At 43.8% G+C, this 24,873-nt stretch overlaps 1 long non-coding RNA gene across 1 annotated transcript in view; it reads right to left on the bottom strand.

The window, feature by feature from the left end:
* The window catches only part of LOC142010189 (uncharacterized), a 131,042-nt gene that overhangs the window by 87,368 nt on the left and 18,801 nt on the right, over positions 1-24,873 (bottom strand). The window contains exon 2 of the long non-coding RNA XR_012644716.1: positions 15,675-15,734. This is a non-coding gene — a long non-coding RNA (uncharacterized LOC142010189). The remainder of the gene's footprint in view (positions 1-15,674; positions 15,735-24,873) is intronic.

Genomic DNA, 24,873 nt, shown 5'->3' with positions numbered 1-24,873 from the left:
GATCAAATAAAAGCCAGCACTTATTTTTTAACATTTTAGCAGAGTAAAAATTCCCTTAGGTCATGGCTTAGGCATCCACATAACGTAGAAAGAGAGAAAGTACTATGGGGAAATGCTTATTGAGAATAATTCAATGAAGAAAAAAAATTCATTAAGGTATTTAGGAACCTAAGTAAAATGTTGAAAACCCCATTAGTCATTTCCCTGAACTTTTAGGAGTCTCTCTTTGAAAATCTGGTCCTAAGGGCCTCATGCTGTATTTTTATTAAACACTTAAATGAAATTCCCAAGGAGTTAAATCAAGATTACAAGCTTACGCTTCAACAAAAATGGCACAGTGGTTTCGAATGCTCACCCGGAACTCACAAAAACCCAGTTCCACTCCATGTTTTGCTACATATTTCCTCTGTGATACGCAATACCATACCCATGCTCAAAAAGGATGATGGTAATTCCAAGAGGTTCAGAGCTATTAAAATGATTCTATGTCTGGAAAAATCTGCCTTAACGGGTGAGATCCTGCTTTCAAAAGAAGGTGCTAGATTTGACTCCCAAGGTCATCAATAGGTCTTGTCTTCCCCACTTGACAGGTCTTTACTGTCCTTGTGTCTTGTCCTATTCCCCTCTCCAACTGTTGCAACTCTTTGTCCTCCTTGATTACTGTTTTTGGTTCTCTGTGCCTTAAATATCAAGTCTGTTCTGGTCTGGCTATGGCCTGAAGAAGTGGGTCTGTCCCACGAAAGCTCACCTAATAAATTATTTTGCTAGTCTTTAAAGTGCTACTTGACTGCTTTTTGTTTTGCAACTCTTATGAGGTCTTTGGCTTCCACACAGCTCGTTCTCACCTCATTCATTCAACAGGGCAAATCAATTCAGTAAAAGGGGAGAGATCTATTGCCAAAGATTTAATACGAAGTTTCTACAAAAAGATTTAATACAGAGTCCTATGTATTTCTAGAAAAAAGTTTCTATATAAAATGACTTAACACAAGATTGTAAGAAAATGATACAGACCTATGTGATGATTGCAGAGAATTATCTATGAGTGGCCTGTGTTATGCAGAAGGTCAGACTGAATCGGGTTTAGCAACCTTTCCCAGGTGTAGTGCCAAAATTTGACCTTTTGACCTCTGTGCAGTCCAAGTGCTAGTGATACTTTTTAAAGACACTAGTAGTCCTACTCACAACAGCTTCATTAATAAATACATTAAGATGCAGAGCTTGACTGTTTAGGTAGTGGTTGGTAGCATTAACTGGTCTTCTGTTAATTTACAGGCTTCGCAGCTGCCCATGGGGAGAGGCGGCAGGGCTGAGCTCCCACCTCAAGTGCTAATGAAAACTGGCTCATGTGCTACTCTTGGCACCCATACCAGGGGTTGCTGACCTCTGGACTAAACACTAATAATGGTCCCCTCGCCTTGCATGTGAATATCAAATACTGCATGCACAGAAACTAGGGATAATTTGGGGTCTTATTCACAGAAATGAGTGAAGCATGCCTTTTCTGCAGCAAAACTTGTTTGTCCCTGGATGCTGTTCATAAACATAAAAATAGACTCAATGCAAAACAAATTAAAAAGGGTCAAATGCTTCCAAACCTAACATATTTGGAAAGAGTTATTTTTCATTTTTGAAAAGCAGCCCAGACATCCCCTCGGCATGTTAATTATCTGATAACCCATGCAGCAATTCCCAGCCATTTCCCCACCTGCCAGCTCAGAATGAGAAAACAAAATCCCATTGTCATCTCGTTTATAATACGCATTTCCAAAGCCTGCTGTTCATCAACCAGTGAAAATATCCATTTACGGAATGCAGAAGAGATTCACTCCCTCACTTTTCATTTAAATGTTTAATAAAACTTCTGATTTTGTTAAAACAAACATAAGCACGTTTGAAAAAGTGGAATTACGAGGTACAGGCTGCACTTTCCTCAGCTGGCATGGCTGGGACTTCACTGGTCCCGAACAAGAAAATTTGCTGGATCAGCAGAAGTCTCCTGCAACAGCCCAAAGGCATTTGTTTCAGTTCCCCCACCACCACCTCCTTGTCCCACTTGCTGCAGGGCTCCCTGCTGTTTTGGCCCATGCTAATGCAACATTGTCATGGGGCTCTGGCCTCTTGCTGCTGGGGGTCTCTGACCCTGGCTCCACAGAGCTCTGGCCTCAGCCCCTGCGCTACTACCACGGGACTCTGGTCCACGCCAAGTGCAGGATTCCAGGCCTAGCCTGTAGATCCCTGGAGTTGCAGCAGGTTTCCAGATGGCCCCATGCATGGAGGTCCAAACCCCACACTCTCAGGCTCCAGTCCTGGATTGGACCCCCCACAGACTGCGGCAACACTCGTGCCCCTCACCACCAGGGGGCTCTGACTCTAGCATCCTGGACTCTCCGGCCGTGGTCCTTTATTGCGTGGGCTGCCCACCTCCTTGCAGCTGGCAGCCTGCCCTTCTGCTCCAGGTTCTCTGGTCCAGGAGCATCCATGGTCCTGATGAACAAGAGATTGTGCTGGACGAGACAGTACCAGTTTTCAGCCAAAAGAAATCTGATGCGGTTCAACGAGGAGAAGTGTAGAGTCCTGCACCTGAGACGGAAGAATCCCAAGCATTGTTACAGGCTGGAGACCAACTGGCTCAGCAGCAGTACGATGGAAACAGACCTAGTGGTTATAGTGGATGAAAGGCTGGATATGAGTAAACAGTGTGCACTTATAGCCAAGAAGGCTGACAGCATACTAGGGTGCATTAGGAGGAGCATTTCAAGCAGCTCTAGAGAAGTAGTTGTTCCCCTCTATGCGGCACTGGTGAGGCCACATCTGGAATATTGTGTCCAGTTTTGGGCCCCCCAGTATAAAAAGGATGTAGATTTGCTGGAGCAGGTTCAGCAGAGGGCAACAAAAATTATTAAGGGGCTGGAGCACAAGACCTATGAGGATAGGCTGAGAGATTTGGGTTTGTTTAGTTTACAGAAGAGAAGACGTAGGGGTGATTTAATAGCAGCCCTCAACTTACTGAAGGGGAGCTCTAAAGAGGAGGATGAGAAACTGTTCTCAGTGGTGTCAGATGGCAGAACAAGGAGTAATGGTCTGAAGTTAAAGAGGGAGAAGTGTAGGTTAGATGTTATGAAAAACTACTTCACCAGGAGGGTGGTGAAGCACTGGTATGCGTTGCCTAGAGAGGTGGTGGATTCTCCATCCCTCGAGGTTTTTAAGTCCCGGCTGGACAAGGTCCTGGCTGGGATGACTTAGTGGGGGTTGATCCTGCTTGAAGCAGGGGGCTGGACTAGATGACCTCCTGAGGTCCCTTCCAGCCCTGTGATTCTGTGATTCCATGCGTGATTCAGAAGTGCAAACTGTATTTTTACGCAATATGTGGGATTCCACCCATTTTGCCTGCTGAACACAATGTAACGAGATAGCAGCATCACCAGTCTATTTACTCTTTTAACAAGCAAGTCTTGGCAAAGGAACTCTTGTACATTGTGTTGCAGACCCAATAGCTCAATATTTGCTTTAAGATCTGGCTGTAGCTCCTTCTGAGAGTCATTACGTATTTTCTTGGCTTACAAAACCCAGTGAGTTTAGAAAATTTACATTTAGAAGAACTGAGTGGTTGTATGCAAACAGAAAAGATAAAACTGTAAGAATCACAGTTACAGTTTTGGATAGCAATTCACTTTGCCATACAGACACTGGCATAGATTATAAAGAAAAATTCTTATGCAAAGCAGCACTCAGATTCCAATTTTCATGGGCATTGCAATTAAGGAGGATTTGTTTAGGCAAACAAGTGTCAACAGGGCAGGCTTCGTAACTACTAAACGAAATCACAACAGGTGATATGTAAATTGCACAAGACAACATGTGAATCTCTTGAAAAACCAAAACAAAACAAGGGTTCTCCAGAAATTGGCTAACCACAAAAGTTTTGTGGTTAGAGACTTAAGGTGATTGCAAACCCCTTTAGTGCCTACATCTAACATTTATGTATCACTAGCATTCATAATACAGATTGAACTGCTGTTGCCCAGCATCTTCGGGACCTGACCAGTGCCAAACCTGAAAATTTGCCCAATCACAGGAGTTCGATATTGTCTAACTGCATTATTAACACTTCTACTGCTTACTGGGCTCTTAGAAGACATTTAGGGGTAAACTACAGCTAAACAACACAGAACACTGAGATGGCTGTTAAACTTTCTGGGACCTTTTGTTCTTGGCGGTCACTCTCTAACGAGTGGGACATCTTCATGCCACCCTCCTATTTGTGAATCCACTGATGGGTGATCAGCCCAATCCTGGAGCCACAGACCTTATCACAGAAGAGGCAGGTATTACTAGCTGTTGGAGGGGCCTGGGGCAGTTTTTGACACTCTTTCATTCTTCTCTGCCTCTCCTCATCTGCACTGCAGCAGGACCTCTCAAATCACACCACCCCCTCGTGGATTAGTGTTCTCCACTGGCAATGTTCTTGGGCAAAGGTCTCCCTAGCATCAACAGCAATGGTGAACTTTTTCACGTGTGCCCTTAGCATGTCCTTATATCACTTCTGCTGGCCCTCAATGCTCCTCTGTCCTTCCTCCAATTCAGAATATAGTCCAGTTACCTTGTTGCACTTCATCGCTTTGATGGCAGCTTGGACCTCACTCAGAGTAGGAAGTGTTGCAAGATTGCCACTAGGCAGTTGCTGAGGGATTTGGACAAGGGATTTTAGAATCATGGTGGAGGGGTGGTTCAATAGCCCATTATAGTGCTCCCTCCAGCGACAAGCAATGGCTTCATTGTCTTTCAAGAGTTGGGTATCATCCTTTGATCGCAGGGGATCAAGTCCATGGTTTCTCAGTCCATGAACAGCTTTAGTAGCATTTAAGAAACCTCTTGCATCATTGATGTCTGCAAGAGGCTGGAGTTCTCAAGCCTTCTCAGTCACCACTGGGTTTTCAGAGTCCTTGTTTTATGTTGCACTTCTGCTTTGGCATGCACTTCTCTCTCTTTCATGCAACTGATGTCACTTAGCCAGGCCCCAAAGGCTTTCCTTTTTGCCTTAATTAAGCATTCAATTTCCACATCATTCTCACCAAACCAGTCCTGATGCTTCCTGGTCTGGTAGCCAATGGTTTCTCCACAAGCCCCAGTGGTGGCATTTTTCAATTGACACCAGTGTTCTTTCACATATTCAGGGTGTACTGTTGGCAGCTTCCTTTGAAGCACTATCTGGAAGCCATTTCATCTGATGGGGTCCTTCAAGCCTTGTACATTGATCTTTCGTCTGATCTGTTTTCTCTGACTTCTCCGTTTGGTGACTGTTCTAATTGCCATTGTGGATCGAATAAGGTGGCGATCAGTCCAGCAGTCTTTAGCATTAGTGCGAGAAGGACATCGTGCTGATCCTGAGCACAGATGACGACAGTCTATGAGGTGCCAGTGCTTCAATTGAGGATGTTGCCATGAGGTCTTAAATTTGTTTTTCTGGCAGAACAAGGTCCTATTGATGACTAGCTCATGTTCTGCACATTTTGCAAGGAGCAGCACTCGACTGGAGTTGCTGTGGCCAACACCTCCTTTCCCAATGGCAGTCTGCCAGAGACCTCTTCCGACCCTGGCACTGAAATCCCCTAAGAGAATAATCTTGTTTTCTTTGGGTAGGTCTTTCAGGCCTGTGTCCAGGTGGGCGTAGAATTTCTCCTTCACATCATCTTCAGCACCTAGCGGTGGTGCATAAGCACTGTCAACAGTTGCCTATTGTTTTTCTGGCAAGCTTCAAGCTGAGAGTCATGAGACATTCACTGATGCTGACAGGGACTTCAGATAGGATCTTTGTCAGTTTGTTTTTGATGGCAAATCCTACTCCATTAATTCATTTTTCTTCCTTTGGGGCTCCTTTCCAGAAAAATATGTACCTGCTGCTTTCTTCTCTTAGCAGCCCTTCTTTTGGTCCACATGTTTCCACTAGGGCAGCGATATCGATGTTGAATCATCACAGCTTGTGGGTGATAATTGTCGTGCAACTTTCAGGTTGCTGACTGCCTGGGTTGTCCATTAGATTCCAATTCCTCCGCATTCCAAAGTTTACTGTTCAATTTCAACCATACCTTAGCCACACCCATGATAAGTGGACATCCAACGAACTAAAATTATGCCAGTGCACGGATGTTGCTGGACCAGTGTGCCAGACTAGACAGGTTCATCTTGCACCCCCACTCAGCTACAGCCTAATGCCAAAGCATCTGAAGGCTCTAGGAGCCAAAATATTCACCAGTAAAGTCTCCATATTGCCTAAATTTCTGCCGTTGAATATGCACACAGAAACCTTAGCTCTGGGGCTGTCATGCAATTCAGCACAACTCACACGTAAGCTTCTTCAGGATTCACAAACTAGATTCTTCCTCACCTGTGGGACAGGACCTAGAGACCATACTCTTAGGGTGGCCTTTGAGTATGCCTACTGGATAAGCCCCAGCACAAAACAGCCCAAGAGAAGTAGCCCTCGCAAACATCCAAGTCTCAGCGATAGCCAGGTCAGTAAAGAACCTCAGCCATGTGTACAAAAGCCAGCTTCAAATCCCTCCTCTACCAATATGAAGCTGTGACTTGAAGTCAGTTCTTCAACCTCTTGGGTAAACGGCTTAATCACTGGATATTCCAGGACAGGCCTTTCTCAACCACTCCTGTTGAAGCTATCCCAACCTGCATGAAATGGAAAACTAATGCTAAGCAGAACTACAAGAAGTCCTGTGGCACCTTATAGACTAAGATACTTTGGAGCATAAGTTTTCATGGGCAAAGACAGACCCACTTCATCGAAACGGGTCTTTGCCCAGGAAAGCTTATGCTTCAAAATATCTGTTAGTCTATAAGGTGCCACAGGACTTCTTGCTGTTCTCAAAAATACAGACTAACATGGCTACCTCTCTGATACTTGTCATAATGCCAGGCAAATACCTCTGGGCTGGAAATCTAAGGAGGAAAAGTATTTTGTGGGATTTTCTGTAGCTTGGTCCCAAAGGAGGTGGAAATATTGTGCCACAATAACCAAAAAGCATCTCTCTCTTTAGTTTTTGCATTATCTCCGTTTTCTTTCTTACCTCAGATGAGAACAATAAAAGCACAAATCTGCAGCTGCCATGCGCAGGAGGCAAGACTGTGGGCCAATCTGAATATATCCACGGGGCAAATAAGCTGGCACTACTGAAGGACAGGGCTTAGCATAAAGTTTTAGGAAGGCAGCATAGAAGAGGCAGAAATTAATCAAAAATGTTATCCAAAGTTAACTGCGTATTGAATTAATTCTTGCTGTTTTTATCTTCCTGTTTCTGATTTCTTTTCATTCTCTCTCCCATTGTTTACTTTCTCATCAGACCTCTCTGTTGTTCCTTTTCCTTTCTTTGTTTATTTTGTACCACGCCTTATATCTTCCATCATGTTTTGCTTCCTGCTTAAACAAATCCTATCTATTCCTCTCTCTTTTGTGTGTGCACGCACACACACAAAAACTCTGCCTCCATTGAAATTAGAGACAAACTCCCACTGACTTCAGTGGGGTCAGGATTTTATCAGCAATTTCAGGTCACCAGGACTACTAACTCTCACAGATGAAGAGACTCTCTCAGCCCAGAGTTAAAAATTTTGAAAGTGACAATAAACAAACAACCAAAAGTGTTTTTCATTTCAAGGTGTTTCTGTGGGGACCTCAGGTCAAGTTTTGACCTGAAGTTCATGCTTGGATCTTGGCTCATATATCACATAACAAATGCATTATTATACATAATTCCGGTTGAACCTCTCTAATCCAGAACACTCATCTAGCAAATGCCATAATCCAGCATGATTTTAGTTAGCCAGATGACCACTTATGATGGGTGTGGCCAAGTTTCCCATGGTCCCATAAAGTTTATTTACAGCCACCAATCGCGGCTCTCAGTCTGCTGTGCTGTTATAGAGCTGTAATTTATCCCAAATGTCTTCTAATAGCCCAGTAAGCAGTGGAAGTATTGGTAATGCTGCTAGACAATATTGACCAGCTGTCATCTGGCAAATTCCCTGGGCCACCACCAATCAGGTCTTGAGGGTGCCGGACAAGAGAGGTTCAACCGGTAAAATATACATATCCGCTATATACTCATTACCTCATTTAGATAACAGGAAATAACCCACCTGGCAGTGACTATCAGGTACTACACAATGTATATGCATATCCTGGACTGTAACCCTTTTTCACAAATTGAACCCTTCCTGTGCCACTTGTGTTTGCCTATTGTAACCTCTGCAGGGCAAGAAACAAGTCTGTGTGTGTTTGTACAGCAAGGGGTCCCCAAACTTGCTTTGTGGCTCTTGGTTGTACTGCAACAAAATATCAAAATAAAATAATGAGATTGTTTAAACTCTTTCCACAATTCCCCAGTACATTTTGCAAAACACAAGAGGGATGGAGCATGGGAGGAAGGAAGGAAGACCAGATGGAAGGATGTACCTCCATGTTGAAAAATTGTACAAATTACCCATTAACAAAAACTGCTGTATAAGAAAACTACGACAGCCAAAACCAGATACAGTAAACTCTTTATATCTGGCAGCCCTGGGACCCAGAGGTTGCCAGATATCCAAATATTCTGGATAACAGAGAAGAAACCTAGCAATGCCTAACACTAAAGAAAACCAAGATCAGATATTAACACACAAATAAAAATATATGCAGAGTACTTTTAGCAGTAGCATTGTACACTGTAAACTTACACTGTATTTATTTTCCATACGTACAGTAGAGTGAAAGTATAACTAAATGTTACTTATGGTTAAAATGCCAGTGATTTGAGAGTTCCGGATGATAGAATGCTGGATATGAAAGAGTTTACTGTACTTAGCTTCAATTTTTGTGCTCCTGTACAGGGTGACAGGAGCGGCATGAAAGCACCCAAGAGAAGCATTACACCTTTAAAAGGACATAACCAACTTAAATTATATATATATATCAATCACACTGCCAGCTCAAAATTTCTTACTTAACTGTAGTGACATATCAGATCACTAGAAACACAGGAACTCCAAGACTGGATCAGACCTGTGGTCCATCTAGCCCAGGAACCTGTCTTTGACAATAGCTAGTAGAGATACTTCAGAAGAAGGAGTAAGGCAGGCAGACAAGGGATAATCTTCCTTGCACATCAGGTCTCAGGCATTTCAGATCTCTTTCAAAAGATTAGTTATTAATTATAACAACTCTCAATAGTTTCGATAGCCGTAAGTGTTCAGCATCCTCCCCCCTCCCGCCCACTGATTTCCATACACTTCACTGCCTTATATGAGCACACCACAGTGTCTGGACGGCATAAATATTTCAGTAAAACATGAATAAGACTCCACAGTAGCATTAGTTTAGTACCTTTGGCTCCACCTAAGATGCACACAAACTGTCTGACAAATGATCCAACAACCCACAAATGACTATTGTCACAAATCTGAAAGACGACTTCCTTCGCCCATTTTGTAGATCTCATTGTGGTTTTCTCCCTTGCTTAATGGTTCCCACAGTCCCTTCTTCTCCTTTCAAAACATCAGTTCTGGATCTTCTTCCCCATTTGTCAACTCACGAGGCCAAGGACGGACAGGATTATGGGATTCACTTCAACACAGAGCTGATTTGGGAACACCATACTTTATTAAGCTTGCCTACTCCAAGCTACTACAAATTATTCACAAGGTACACATTGGCAAAGCTGGGGGAAAAGAGCCGAAGCACCCCCTCAGGCTGAAAGTTCCCGGTGAAACTCAGCTGGAGGCAGGATCTTACAGTGATTTTAACCCTTAGTTGTTTACTGGGTGTGCATGTACTGGCTCAATGCCACTTTTAACGTTCTCATGGGGCTGAAGCCAAGGTTGCCCTCGTTACAGGTTTCTCTAGGCTCTCACATCTAAACGCAGACGGCAGGGCTGATATGGCTACCCCATATTTATATTTGCAGGCCTTTAAGACTGTAACAGGATGTAACACAGGGATGGGAACTGGGTTGTATCACAGGAATGGAAGTATCCACTCCTACTCTTAAAGGCCACCCTTCACTCTGCAACTTGTCAACCATTCCCGCATGGTATTTCTCCTCCCCTATCTCAGCATTCACCTTTTCAACGGAGGCTCTAATAACTGGATTTTGTGGTTCTTAAGCAAAACAATGCTTTGGAGGGAAAGTATGGGAAGTATAAGGGCACGAACAACAAGCAGGATGTGGAAAATAGGGTTTCATCTGGTTTCAGGAATCTTAGTTTGTTTCTCTTTTCCTTTTTGTTGTTTTTTCTTGTTGGCTTCAAGTTTTAATGAAAGAAGATAATTTAAACATTCTTGACCTAGAAATGTGGTAAAAATAAGGATTTTTTTTAATGAAAACCTTGGCCAACTGAGGGGAAAAAAAGACAAGTATACGCTGTGCCTCAATGAGCTACACTGATTGCTCAAGAACAGAAGCTGACTTGTTTGCAGTAAAGAATTCCATTTCCAAGAGCCAGAGACCTCATGCAAAACGGATTAGATAGACTGCAGGAGTCAATGGACCTGATCACAAGAAGGATTCATAGAAAGAATAGATGCTGTTGAGCCACAGTGAACTGAGATGGAAAATTCAGCCCCAGGACAAAATTACTCAATTCCAATGCATATTAAAGACAATAAAAAGTTATCCAGTATGGTTAGGGAGATCAAGACTAAAACTAGGGTAAAAAATGTCACTATTATGCATCTGAGGTTAATGAACTGGGCAATTTAGCAGGGGATGCTGTGATCTCTATCCAGTAACTCTTAGTAGCCAATCCTGCTCTCAAATATTTGCCATCATTTTCACAGTGGACGTAGTAGCCACACATCAGATAGTAAAATTGGGACCTTGGCAAACAACCTGGGAGCAAATTTCTTTGGGCCAACTCCTGTCCTCAGTTACACTCACATAGTTCCAAAATAATGACACTTATTCCAGCCGAGCTGCTCCTGACCCACACCGGTATAGGGTGTAGAATTTGCGCGTGCACACACGCACACACTGTACTTCTGATATCCTAGCAAAAAGTTTACAAAGAGGTGAAAACTCATCATGCTTGGTTCTCCTCACACATGACCTAGTTTAATGGTAGTGTAGCTTCACTGATTACAAAGGGGGTTATTTCTTGTTCACACCTGGGTGAGTGCATGAAGACCAGGCACATTGTTTAAAGTATCACCACCGTTTTATGAAGGGAACTCCAGCCTTACTCCCTTGTTCTGATGTCTTCCAGGATTATCAGTGAATTGGCCTTCCAAATCTAACAGGTATTTAGTTCTATGTGTGGTCAAAGCCATGAAAGGACTTGCCTCTATCTAAAATAACAACCCCAGACTGAATCAGAAGACAGTTTTATCCATAGCTTCTGGAGTTTGGGGGAGGGAAGGGGGGAGAACTGTTATTCTTTTAAAGCACCTGACAGCATCTCAGGACATTTACGAAGTGTATGAAGCATGGGGAAAGAACAGATGGTTCGTTCGAGTTACTAGATAGCTCAAACATACACAGAAGCAATTGGAATAATTTCTTTAATATTGCTGTATTCAATGACAATTTGCCAATGCATGAAGAGTGGATTCGGTGAACTTTACGATTGAAAAAGGTTTACAGCATTTTGTGTTTTGGTTTTTTTAAAACAAAAACAAACAAACAAAAAAAACTTTATGATGTCAGCTCTCTGATCATTCGGAAGTGTGAATAGAACACATGGTCAGGTTGAGCTTGACTGTCTTTAACATTACGGGCCAGTGTTTGGAGAAGCCTTAAGCCAGCCTTTTACTCTGCACCCACAATTAACTGCACATGCAGAATCTTACACCCAGATATCTGAATGCCCAATTTCCACATATACTCAAGTGCATGCATATTTAAACAGTAGCACCATTAACTGCATTAAACAAAAAAAGAAGAAGGTTAAAAACAAAAGTTGAGCTCTCCCCCATCTGTCGTTTCGCAATATATGATGTTGGAATCCCTAATTTTGCCGTCTCTCCTATGAAAACAGCCTGCCCTAATTTCTGCCATCTGGTAAAAACCTCCTCGGGCCAAGTCCTGCCCCGGTGAACACCTCACACTACCTCAAGGAAACCAGCTGGTGTTTGGGGCTTAGTGAAATCAATGAGGTTGTTCCAGTCACCTGTGTACTTACGCTGTTTCATTATTTTATTCAGAAATGACAAACCCATGGGCTTCTCCCTGTAGACATGGATTTTTCTCACACACACGCCTTTACAGGAACGTAGGGGAAACCCCCAAATTACAGAAACATTCATCTCTGACTGGCAGAGTTAGCCAATCCTGCCCCACCTCCTCTAGGGCAGAACAGCCAACCAACACTGCTGCACATCCTAATGCTGCCTCTCTGTGTAGTGCAGCAACAGCAGGGTTCCCAACCCACCGCCCTTCTCACTGCTACGTAAGCAAACAATTGAGGATACTTTGGCATTGTGCAGTCCTTCGATCCAAGAAGTAGGTCTGACTTCCAATGTCAAACCCCAGGCACTGTAATCCTATATCCCACACTCTCTTGCCACTCCCTGGGCTCCATATGTAACTACCAAGAAAATACACTTACTCCCTATGGCACTGGGACCGCAGCTCCTTCTCCTGCCCTGAGCCCAGAAGGGGAAGGGGAGACGTGGACTCCATGCCAAGGGAGAGCTCAAAGCCTACACTCCACCCACAGGCAGGTCAATGCTGGCGCATGTAAATTTGTACAGTTTTCTCTTCATCAGTATCCACCGGCCGGGACGGTGATGTGGACTGAATCGGAATGTTCTGTGTTGAATGGCCACCACCCTTCCCAAGAGAGTGCAGGATGGAAGAACACAAAGAATTACAAAGAAAACTAATTCATGATGGTTGCTCTTGGGATTTAGTGTCCTATGTTTTAACAGGTTAGCTATCGGAAAAACTGCTTTTCTTGACGTGCATCTTTGAGATATCAGGTATCAGCTGAAGTGTTCTTCTGCAGATCCCCAACTTTGAGTGCCCTGCGGGTAGCACCAACATATTTTTGGCAGAGGGCCCTGGGAACAAATTCTGCTCAGTGTAAACCTAGAAAGCACTGACCTTCAGGATCAGGTGTAAAGACTAACCCAGATTCAGATGTGCCCATTGGTGGTCTAAGTTCACACAACCACAGTAAACGGGTTAAATATAGTTACACGTGGTAAAGAACTGCCATTTGCATCCACCTGCAAAATGACTGACTCACATACAGAGAAAAAAAGGGGTGTAACAAGAGCATCAAGTTATAGGAGGCTGTCATAAAAGGCAGCCTCCGTGGCCTCGTCTTACATCTGCAGTTAGTTGTTTTTTCCCATAACAGACGGGTAAATGAGCCCTGCTATTGTATCACTTCTGAATTTGATCCTGAATCTTCAGTGGGAGTGATTGTTTGCAACCTCCCCTGCACCAGGGAAGAAAACAGCTCCATCTCCTCTGACTTTTCCGGTGAGGGTCATTAATTTCTCATTTCCAAAGAGGACTCTATTCTGGGTGATGTAAGTTAGAATGTTTTGGTTTTAATTGCTTTAGCAATGTGGACGTGTGCCCATGGGAGAATCAGTGAGAGCGTCTCAATAATTTAAAAACAAACAAAGCAACAGCAAAAGAACACTAGGTCAGAGGGCAACAGTCCCTGAAAACACATTGGCACACTTCACGGGTACACTGGACACCGAAAGTGGCTGAAGCCAGAAGGGCAAGAGGAGAACATCCTTGACTGCAAATGCATTTTAATTAGATGATTCAGTGTCAGAACCCACATGCTTGTTGAAAGCCATATATAGCTGTGATTGTACAAGCTGTTAAATAGATTGTCTATTTATTGAAATAAAAGCTGTACTCAACAATTCACCTCGCTTTGACAATGGCTAACCTTGATGACCACAAGTTACAGATACTGTACTCGATCCATCTATACCACCATGTCGTCTGTTCATTTATTATTCTACCTTCTGCAAGGAGCTCCTTCGAGCATAAGGGTGCCAGCAAAGTCCTCTGCTTCTGGATGTTCACAAGACTCAGTGTGTAAAGGCAGAAGGAATCACCCAATTATCTATATTTTTCTGTATTTCACTGGCTACTAAATACCACCCATCCACTCACGCAGTAAACCCTAAAACCAGAATGAATCCAAACGTATTGCAGCCCTGACTTCTTCCGCTAATATTTTTCCCAGCCCACCTCTCCACATGATTCTACCACTGTCAATTTCTCATCTTCAGTCAGAAGCTATAAATGTCTGTATAGTCTAAGAAAATATCTTAATATCCATCGGATGACAAAAGAGCCTCATGGGGCAGAAACATCAAATATGAAAAATATCTATTTCACACTCGATTGCAAATATTTCACCATTTTTGCACTACATTCAACTAGCATATGAAGCATCATTCCCTCCCACTTACTTATGCACACCGAACTGATCACGGACAGACATCAAGCCACACAAACGGCCTAAGCAGGACAGGCAATTCCACCCCAGGTGCTGGTATCATGTGACTTGCTGTTACACACAGTGACGCCTGCCAGGCTGGTGGCGGTTCTCTGCGTTGTTGGCCTACTCAGGTGGGGACCACTTGTTGGAGAGGACAGATTTGCTTGGAACTGCTTCTCATTCTTGGATGTGGAAGGGAATATGGCTGCAGGGGGACCAGGCCAGACTGTTTACGTAACAGTGAGAAAGGTGGTGGGTTGGGAACCCCTCGCTGCCTGCATTGCACGTTCAAGGCTAGCAGCACAGGTGAAATTCTTCCTTAAGTAAAAATTAAATTAACTCAGCAACAGGCACCACCTGGGCTGAATGCATGGTCCTCCTCCATCTCAGTGGGCTGCAAGACTGCCATAAATCAAGACAATCTCCCCAGATAGGGTAGTTTTTCTAACTGCACTTGCAAACCTCGAATTTGCAGGCTGTGCCAACTTAACTGTAGCAGTGCTTTCATTGGATGCCCAGGGAGCGCACAGCTCTCACAATGTTGTGTGCAATGAGCACACACTTCACTTCACGTGTGTGTCACTTTAGTAATACCAGTGGGGGGAAAAACCATATGGATGGATCCCAGTGGAATCTGGCAACCCTGCCCATGGGCAAAAGCAAACAAAACATCTTGAGGGTAACATACAGAAAGCCCACTTCTGAGTTAACTGTAGAGAGTGGCTGGTGCACAAAAGCCATGGGGGGAGGTTAATGCCCCTTTTCTGCAAATTTTGACACTTGAATGAGGCCTGATGCTTCACACAGTGGTTTGCTCAGGCCTGGGAATAAGATGAGTCTGGTAAAAGGAAATGTTAGGATGTCATCGATTTGGCCACCAAAAGGGCAGCATCAAAAGCCTAGACATCTGGGGGGGCATTTGTGGCACTAACCCCGCTACCTTCATTCTCACTGTCAGGATGGATTGCTTTCAGGAGATTTTTTTTTAAGGCTCAATAACTTCACAGCCGCTTGGCCTAAAAAAGCAAAGGATGTGTCTACGCTCACTTGTCCTATCATTCTCGTTTCCAAACTATATTCTTTCCCTCGGAATAACAAACATTAACCACATGGCACAGCAGCACTGAACTGCATTTTGAAATGGAAAAGTCTATGAACACTTGTTTTTAAAAAATGCTAAAAGAAAGAAAAAAGAGAAGACCCCCCTCTACCTTTTTAAAACAGTGATCCTTTTGCAGAGGTTTCCATGGCCAAGAAACTGCTGCTTTCCCCTAAAAGGTAAAAAACACAAAAACAGATTTTTTTCCAGTAACAAAAGGTACTCTATGAGTGTTCTCAAAGCTGTAAATATAACAGAACATCCTGGCTATTTTAAAATGAGCAAACTGGAAGAACAGTCAACGGCTACCCAAATTAAAAACAAGTCCACACTTATCCTACCAAAATACAACAGATTTTTCCAAATGGCAGTTTTTCCAGTACATTTCCCCCATTCCCCAGGATGAAACTATGTTGATTACTGCCATTTACATCAAAACCCTGCTGTCTGCGGTTAATTTTACTTTGAAATTCCCTTATGCAGTGGTTCTCAAAGCAAAAACAAAGACTCACTCAAAAGCTTAGGCTCATATTTTAGCACGTATCTTTTTTTTTTTTTAAACCAAAACATTTAAGCCAGCAAAAGAGGAAGACCTCAGATGACATGGAGAAGACCAACTGGGACACCCCTGGAGTCACCTAGCAGTGCTGTCTTGAGGCAGAGTGAAGTGGAGGAGACTTGTAAATGGCCTATGCTCCTTTCAGAGTAGAAAGGTTTAAGTCAAGTAAGTCGCTGTAACCTTTTACTGTAGACCCCAGACTTACGCAAGGGTTGCATTCTGACAACCCTCACATAAGTCAAATTTTGGGCAACTCGGGAGAGCCAGAGGGGAGCTGCTGCCTTGGTCATTCTCCTGGCTCCAGAGAGCAAGGGGAGCCAGGAGCCAAGCCCCAAGTGGTTCCCAGCTCCACTCCACTTGCAGGAGCCAGGAATCTGATCAGCGCACCCATGCTGGTCAGCTTCCTGACTCCCGGAGCGGCAGGGAAACAGCAACCAGGGAGCAGCTTGGCTCCCAGCTCCACTCCACTGGCAGAAGCCAAGAAACTGACCAAGGCTGATGCGCTGGTCAGCTTCCCGGCTCCCAGCCACTCTGGGAGCCAGGCTCGGCTTCTCTCCAGCTTCCCCCACCTGGGGATAACTGGGCGGGCAGACAACTGTGGCAGAGTGGCTTCTCCTCAGCTCCCCCCAGCTGGGGGAGCCGGTGGATGGAGTGGGAAGCTGGGGAGGGGATTTTGATTTGCCCTTAAGTCACGTTAATGCAAGTTGAGCGCAAGTCAAAATTGCTCATATCAGGGGTTATTGTAATCATGCTCAACCACGTGTAACTGGGCTTTCCTGTAAGCAGGGCGGGAATCATCCCGTCTCAACCTCAAGCCTCACAATTCCAGTCTCCTTACTCTTGGGCAGGCTATAAACTGGCTGTGCAGACCAATCAAGTGCACTAGAAGGGCATGAAGCTAAGCTCTACCCACTCTCATATCCAGCAGGCCACTCCTCACCCACTTTTGAGGGAAAGGAGCAGCGCACAGGAACATGTTTCTTCCCCAGCACAGGTGGCTAGCCTGGGGCAGTCACACTGTGGTTCACTCCTCTGTCTTACTCCCTCCTACCGGGAGCATAGCCGGGCTCACCACTGAGCTTTTCATAACTACCGATCAGCTTTTAACTGTTCGCATTATATCCCACCTAGTGCTTTCATTGCTCACTGGGTGAAACTGATCTCTCTCCATTCCCTTGCACAAACTCAGGGTTTCAGCAGTGAGGAGGATTTGTGCAAACCTAGTGAATTTCACCCTGTGCAAATACTGCAAATTGATTTTTTTCAATTTTGTTAGTTTTCAAAAAAAACCCAATCCCGTACCACTTGCAACATACCTACTGAGCTACCCCTCTTAACCTGGCACACACTGGACAGTTCAAAACACACTGTATGAACATCAACGTGGGGGTAATTTCTGAAGCAGGAAGACAGAGGAGGAATTAAAGGAACAGGGGTGAGTAGGAGGAAGAAAATATTCTTTTAAAAAAGCTGTTGGAATCTGGCTTTAGATGTGAACAGGATGTTATCTAACATATCTGAAATGATCTAGTAAATAGCACGCATGTTAAAATGTATTGAAATATTTATTTCCACTGTCATGTTTAAACAGATTTGTACAGTCTCAGAGCCATGTTAGCCTTTAACCTCATAAACAACAAGCAGCCCTGTGGCAATTCAGGGATTAAATGTGTTAGTCTCTCAAGTGCCACAGGACTGCTTGTCAGATTTACACATGAAGCTGACTCCCAATAAAGCTCTATTAATAAACTCCTAAATAGTTGCACAGATCTTATTTTTTCCTCTTTTTTATGTTTTTTCTACAAAAGAAATTAAATAAAAAGAGTCATTGTATCCACTTGCCATGCCCTTCCGACTAGTTCTGAGCTGGTACCTTTCAAAATCTTAGGGGGAAAAGGGATATCAAAAGAAGAGATGATAATGTCTAATACGTTTATCCTAGCCAGCTCTGGTAACAAATATTTACATTTCTACTCTATCATTATACGCTAACTATTTAAAAACAAAACAGGCTACACAATAATCACAGACTGTTCCAACCTGTGCTAAAAATGAGGCTGCAGCAGCCTAGTCTGTATGTTGCAGACAGTTGCAATTATTCGACGCCTTCCCCCGAATTGGTGTTTAATGCAGTTTGCTTGAATGAATCACACTGCATTCTAAATGAGTATCCCTCCATTCTAACCTGTTTAACCATGCACATCAGTGCTGTGACCTGCATGTTCATTACCACATCATCCACCCCAGTTAAGACAGAGTGGAAAGTTCCAGCCACCAGAGGAGTCTGTTACCTAGCTCAATACCTGGCCAGCAGAGGGCATGTAATGCCAAAGGTGAACAGAGTGAAACCCTGAGGGACAGAGGTGACAGTTCTCAAGTTGACACCCAGAGACTATTATCACAGCTGCTGCAGAGGAAAGGTTGGGCAGCCTAAGGACTGTGACAGGCAGGCTGGCCAGGGACTCACCCTCTTAGCAGGTCAGAACACAGGGATCCCAAGGAGAGATTTGTCTTTACACCCCCAGGACTGCACTGCCTCAGCAGCTGAACGAGGAACTGCGGGGCTGACTTTTTGGTGTCAGTGTTAAAGCCCCATGCCTGAGGATATCTGAACTTTTTGTTTCTGGCAGCTGTCGTAAAAGAGTCCTCTGCTACCCTAAGCATTTAGGCGAAGCCACCAAGGGCTAGAGCCTCTTGCCCCCGCTGCAGAAGCACTAGGATACAAAAGGTGCCTTCCTTCCTTCACGCTTTGTGATCATGGGGGAAAACCACAAAGAGCAGCCAATGAGAGCCTCCAGCCATAGGGACAAGAGGTGCTCCAGCTCTTCACCTCGGCTTTTCTCCACACTTGCCTCTCCCACCCGTCACCACCTTCCCTTCCAGCTGATCCCTACCTAAGTAAGCCCCCTGCCCACCAAAATCACAGAGCTAGCAGCATATGATGTGCTATCACACTGTTCGCTCTGCCCAGCTGTTCTTCCACTTCCCCTGCCCTGAGGCTGTCTGGTCTATTCAGACTATAACCCAGTGATACTCAGACTGAGGCTGTCGAATGGCAAGTGGTTTTTTAATGAGTCTCCTGATGCTCTTTGCAGCACATGATCTTAAAACACTGTGTGACCTAGTTATTAACCAGCCTATTAACCAATCAGGATGCCTCTCTCATGTTATTAACCAACTGTTGCTGATACATAATACTACTGTTCAGCCAGTCATTTTGCTGCAAGAAAATTTGTATATCTATCCATCTATCCATCCACCCACCCACACACACACACCCCTACTAACAGAATGGAATATTTCTTCTGTCATATTAAGTGTGAATACATAGTGTGAAAGCAAATGAAACAAGGATTTCTCAGTGCTGTGGCTCTGTTGGGTTAATTTGGTTCCTGCACCACTGAGACCGGAGTATCATGGCAGAAGCTCTTTTGGATAGAGGCCATCCATTATTATATTTCTGTACGGCACCCAGCAAAACCAAGCCCTAGTCTCATCTGGCTATTGCAGCACCATAACACGCACGCTTACTGGTCACAGCAACGTACACCTTCTGGCACACAGGAGTCTCGGTCTATCACTGGGCTCTACAGCCGTGGTGTCCAACGCACTAGCCACTAGCAATATGTGGCTATTTGGCTGGTTATCTGTGGCTAGTTGGCTTGAACAATAAATATATTTTCAGAAAAATGTGGCTGGTTCACTATAGCCATCGCTCTGGATGCTACAACTATACAAATAAGAATTACGTAATAATGGAGCACCAACACCATTCGCCTCTGGACTGCTCGTACACAACCCTCCCCCCCACTCACTGTCACTCCCCTCAATGGTATCGGTTACAGCGATTTTAGGCTGTGCCGTTAGTAATGGTACATCACTTTATTTAAGGCTACACTGAATTCTCTCTGTAGGTGTAAAGAAATTCCCACGAGAATTGAAACCATTCCAGAAATATAAATGGACTCTGAGGGTACAATGCCTGAGGGGGTTGCTTGTTCAGTTTTCACTAAATATTGATAATGTGTTCTTCCAGGAACAACAAAAAAAGCTTGCTTTATGAAAAAAACCACTAGATCCAACTTCCCTGCTTATCCCAGTGCACGTTCATACTGCTCTTCCTACTGCCCAATCACAATGCAGAAGACTAACCCAGTTGCCCCATATGCCTTGCTACATACCAAGCTCTTCAAAAGGTGGTCACCAAGTATGTGTTCTGATTTTCTAGGAGCCTGACTCAAGACCTTAGGCAGTGGTTCTCAAAGGCTGGGTCTACACAGAGCCACTCTCCTGGCAGTTCCATGCTAACAAGCTGCCATGCAATTTTTGGTTTTTGCCAACAAAACCCTCTAGCGAAGACATAGCCTGAATGTTCATCTAAGTTCCTATTTGGATTGTAGCCCAGGAAGCGTAACATGGCATGTTCTGAGCTAAACTTTCCACTGCCACTACTTTCCATAGAGCAGCGACTGTGAAAGAGAAGGATTAGGCAGAATCATTTTTCCTTTTGAAAGGTTAATGGGCATGGCATTTATCACACAGGCTGCACAACACTGCATGCAGCCACGCTGAATAGAACAGCATCATGGGATACCCGTCCCCTTCTATGGTGATAAGTATCAGAGAGGTAGTCGTATTAGACTGTTTCTTCAAGAACAAGAAGTCCTGTGGCACCTTATAGACTAACAGACGTTTTGAAGCATAAGCTCTTGTAGGCAAAGGCCCACTTCATTTTGTGTGCAAAGACCTGCTTCATCAGATACTTCATCTCATGCATCTGACGAAGCGGGTCTTTGCCCGCGAAAGCTTATGCTCCAAAATATCTCTTAGTCTATAAGGTGCCACAGGACTTCTTGTTGTTCCCATCCCCTTCCGTGTGCTCTAATGCCACAGGAAGTACACATATGACCATACTAGGCCTTTTCTGACCATTGGGCCTTTTTCATCCAGAGAAGCTTTAATGGTGGTGAACATTTTCAAAGGCACCAAACAAATCCATTCAGCTTTCACATTTTTTTTAAATTATACCTACTAATTCCAAAGCTACTTGAGCTCTTCAGAGTTCCTCCCTACCGCCCCACCTCTCACTCTTACCAGATCTCACAGCAAAGACACAGTGGTGAATTGACAGTAATTTTCATGCTGGAAAACTGTTACACCACAGAATTATTACTTCATGAAAGCTCCCAGAGGAGCTGGCAAAAGGAAGTTTTCTTCAAATACATATTTTCAACTACAGCAAAAGGATAGCAGTGTGATGCTAAGCAGGAAAATTATGCTCAATTTATGTATGTGCTATTCCCTCCCACCCACCCCACGAATGATTTTGTAAGATTTGGACTCTAAGTGGAATTACTATATAAGATTCATTGCAAAACACAGCTGCCAAAAGCTTTTGTTTAAATGGATCCTACACAAAATTTGAAATCAAATAAGGACTGGGTTAAGCCAAAATATAGTACAAGTTCTATTATCCAGCACCACCGAGGAACTGAGGGTGCCGGATAATCAAATGTCATGAATACAGGAGTAGGGCCACCAGCCCCGCTGCCACCAGCTGCTCAATCAGCCCCCTGGCTCATCAGCCAGCCCTGTAGCAGCCAGCCCCAGCCAGGTAACTAGCTGCAGGGCAGCCAGCCCCATGCGGTCAGCTGGCTGCAGCATACCAGTTAACCGAATGTGCTGGTTATCTGAGTACCACATAACCAAGCTTTTACTGTAACTTTCTTTTCTTTCCACACACAGTCTAGAGAACATGTCTTTTTCACCCAGCACGTATACCCAGTTGGAAGTAAACACACACTGCTCTGGTCAGCAGTCTGATAAGCAAAAAAGCCAGGCTTACCCTGAATATACAATGAAAATGTGTTTCCGAATATTTTTAATCATATTACAGCTGCTGTTTCTCAGCCTGACGGTCACCAACTTGATAAAAGTGCGATCACTGTGAACTAGCAACATGGATAGTTCAAGATAAGCAATAACAATGTCCTTATATTATCGCTGGGTTAAAATTCACTGAAAGGAACAATGTATGTTAAAAATTTATCATGACATTTAAACATTAAACAATAGGCATAACACCCTTTTTAAAAATCTGACGTTATTTCTGTGTACTAAATTTTCAGGCCAGGTCCACCCAGCAAGATTTTTTCACTGTCTGCTGATCCCCATGAACAAGCAAAGCAGGAGCCATCAGTTTAATTTGTTATTTGTTCAGCAAACAGAGCTAGGTGTTACACATCTCTGCAGCACATCCTCACTGTGCAAACACACTGGACTGGATCGTGAAGATGGCATTCATGCAAAATTCTTTTTTTAAGGTAGCCTGCTCTGGCCCATTGCCAGCCAGTAGCTTCCCCTATGCCTAGAGTTACATCTGAAGAGATGCCATCAATTTAAAACATTTCTCTCTGAAAATTATTCATGTATACTGTGGAATCCAAAGGCCAGGCAACTGGTCTATTCGGACTGCTTCTTAGTACACGTCAGATTGTCTCATTGTTTCCTTTTGCTCTCTCTCCATCAGTAGTACATACTTTTTGTCTTCTAAACATAAGCCTGTAAGCTCTTTGACACAAGAAGCACCTATGAGAGTCCAAGCAAAATGGGGCTTTAATCCCTGATTGTATTGTAACAATGCCTGGATGCCCCAAACAGTGTTTTAAATAGCATATAACCTTACTCTAGCTGAAAGGGATTTGAGGAAAACAATTTTTTCTAGCTTGTTTACTTTAGCCAACTGCATTTTAAGCCTGCCAGTTGCACTGTTTCCCCATGTAGGTCTTTAAACACAAACAGGGAAGAGAAAAAACCCATTCTTAAATAGTGAAAAAAACCCACACCTCTAAAACAACCAAACTTGGCAGGGAATTCAGCACTAAGTCCAGTATTGGGAGATATTCTAATTCACTGTTTAGACAGACTTCATTTCAAACTGGTTTTGTGCCTTTAAGCGTGTGCTGCTGATTTTAACTGTTTGATTCCTGTTGCCAAACAGAGAATAAATGTGCACCTGAGTTATGTTCCAACTCGAAAGTTTACAGAGGGAATCCTCGGAGCTAGAACTAATACTGCGTGAAGCATTTTTATATTGTGCCAGATGCCCAGGTCACAAAACATTTGGTTGCTCCATAAATGCAATATCCCTGACTCTACTTCCAAAACCCAAAGACAATGTGCCAATGTGCCAGGAGAGCAATGTCATCAGCAAAATCGATATCCTCTAATTGACGAGAGAAGGTCCACTGAATACCTCTCTGGTGTCCACTTGTTGTTTTTAGCATAATCCAATCCATAACTATAAGGAAAAGGAATGGTGAGAGTAGACATCCCTGTCTCACACCTGTTCGAACAGTGAAAGATTCTGTCAGAGTTCCATTATGTACAACCTGGCAAGTGACAGGTTCGTAATTGGCTCGACTGAGATTAATGATCTTTTGGGGAATGCCATGATACTGCAACAGTCTCCACAGCGTATTTCTGTCTACACTATCAAAGGCCTGTTCAAGGTCTATGAAAGTTATATACAGTGGAGAGTTCCATTCCAATGACTGTTCTATGATGATCCTCAAGGTCGTTATCTGGTCTACATATGATCTCTCGCTCTGAAAACCAGCTTGTTCATCCCTCAACAGCCTGTCAATCTCTGCTTTCATTCTCCCCAACAGGATCCTGTTAAAGACTTTCCCAGGAATAGACAGCAGAGTGATACTTCTCCAGTTTCTGCATTCATTCAAACTTCCTTTCTTGGGTATTTTAATTATATGTCCATGTTTCCAGTCTCGCGGTATTTCCTCGGTGTCCCATATTCTGCCAGAGTTCATACAGCACGTCTGTGGAGGTTTCAAGTTCCACCTTCACTGCTTCTGAGGGGATGCAGTCTGGCCCTGGAGCTTTTCCACTTTTCAGCAGAGAAATGGCCTTCCTTATCTCCTCCTTAGTTGGTCTGTCTGTATTTATTGGTTGTGGCATTGGAGCTGAGGGTAAGTCTGGTGGATCTATTGGTGCTGGGCAGTTTAAGAGATCCTCAAAATGTTCTTTCTATCAAGTTGTTCGGCTAGATTTGACAAGACTCTCCCATCCTTGTCTTTCACGGGACGATCTACTGTCCGTCTTGCACCTGCTAACTTCCTTGTGATATTATACAGTTCTTTTAGATTCTTCTGGCCTACAGCTTGCTCGGCTTGTTGTGCTAGTGCTTCCACAAAGCTCTTTTTATCCCTCTTTATACTTTTCTTCACTTCCTTGTTAGCTTCTGCATACAATCGCAGCGCTTCTGCCTTGATAGTTCTGGTCTTGCTGCTGTTGACAACTGCCTTCTTGTCTTTTCTATCCTTTATCTTCCTTAGAGTCTCTGGTGATATCCATTCTGTGTGTTGTCTTGTTCTTGTGCACAGGATTTTCTCACAAGCTTCATTCCATGCTGATTTAGAGCTTTCCCATACTTGCTCTACCGCTACATCTTCTGATCTTAGATCTCTAAGGACTGTATAACTGTTTAACAGTTCTAACTGGAATTGTGATTTTGTTATCTGATCTCTCAGGAGTTCTGTGTTATATCTCGGCCCTGGCCTGTTTACTTGCATGTGGTGCTTTTTCAGTTTCAGCCTGAACTTCGCTAAGACAAGGTGGTGGTCGGAGCCCACATCCGCCCCTCTTCTCGTGCGTACATCTTGCATAGAATGTCTAAAGCTGCTGCTGATACAGATATGGTCAATTTGATTTTCCGTCCGGTGGTCTGGTGAAACCC

Source organism: Carettochelys insculpta, chromosome 3 (genome assembly GCF_033958435.1).
Source record: "Carettochelys insculpta isolate YL-2023 chromosome 3, ASM3395843v1, whole genome shotgun sequence".
NCBI lineage: Eukaryota > Metazoa > Chordata > Testudines > Carettochelyidae > Carettochelys > Carettochelys insculpta.
Note: the sequence above shows the minus strand (reverse complement) of the source record. Positions and strands in the feature narration are given on the sequence as shown.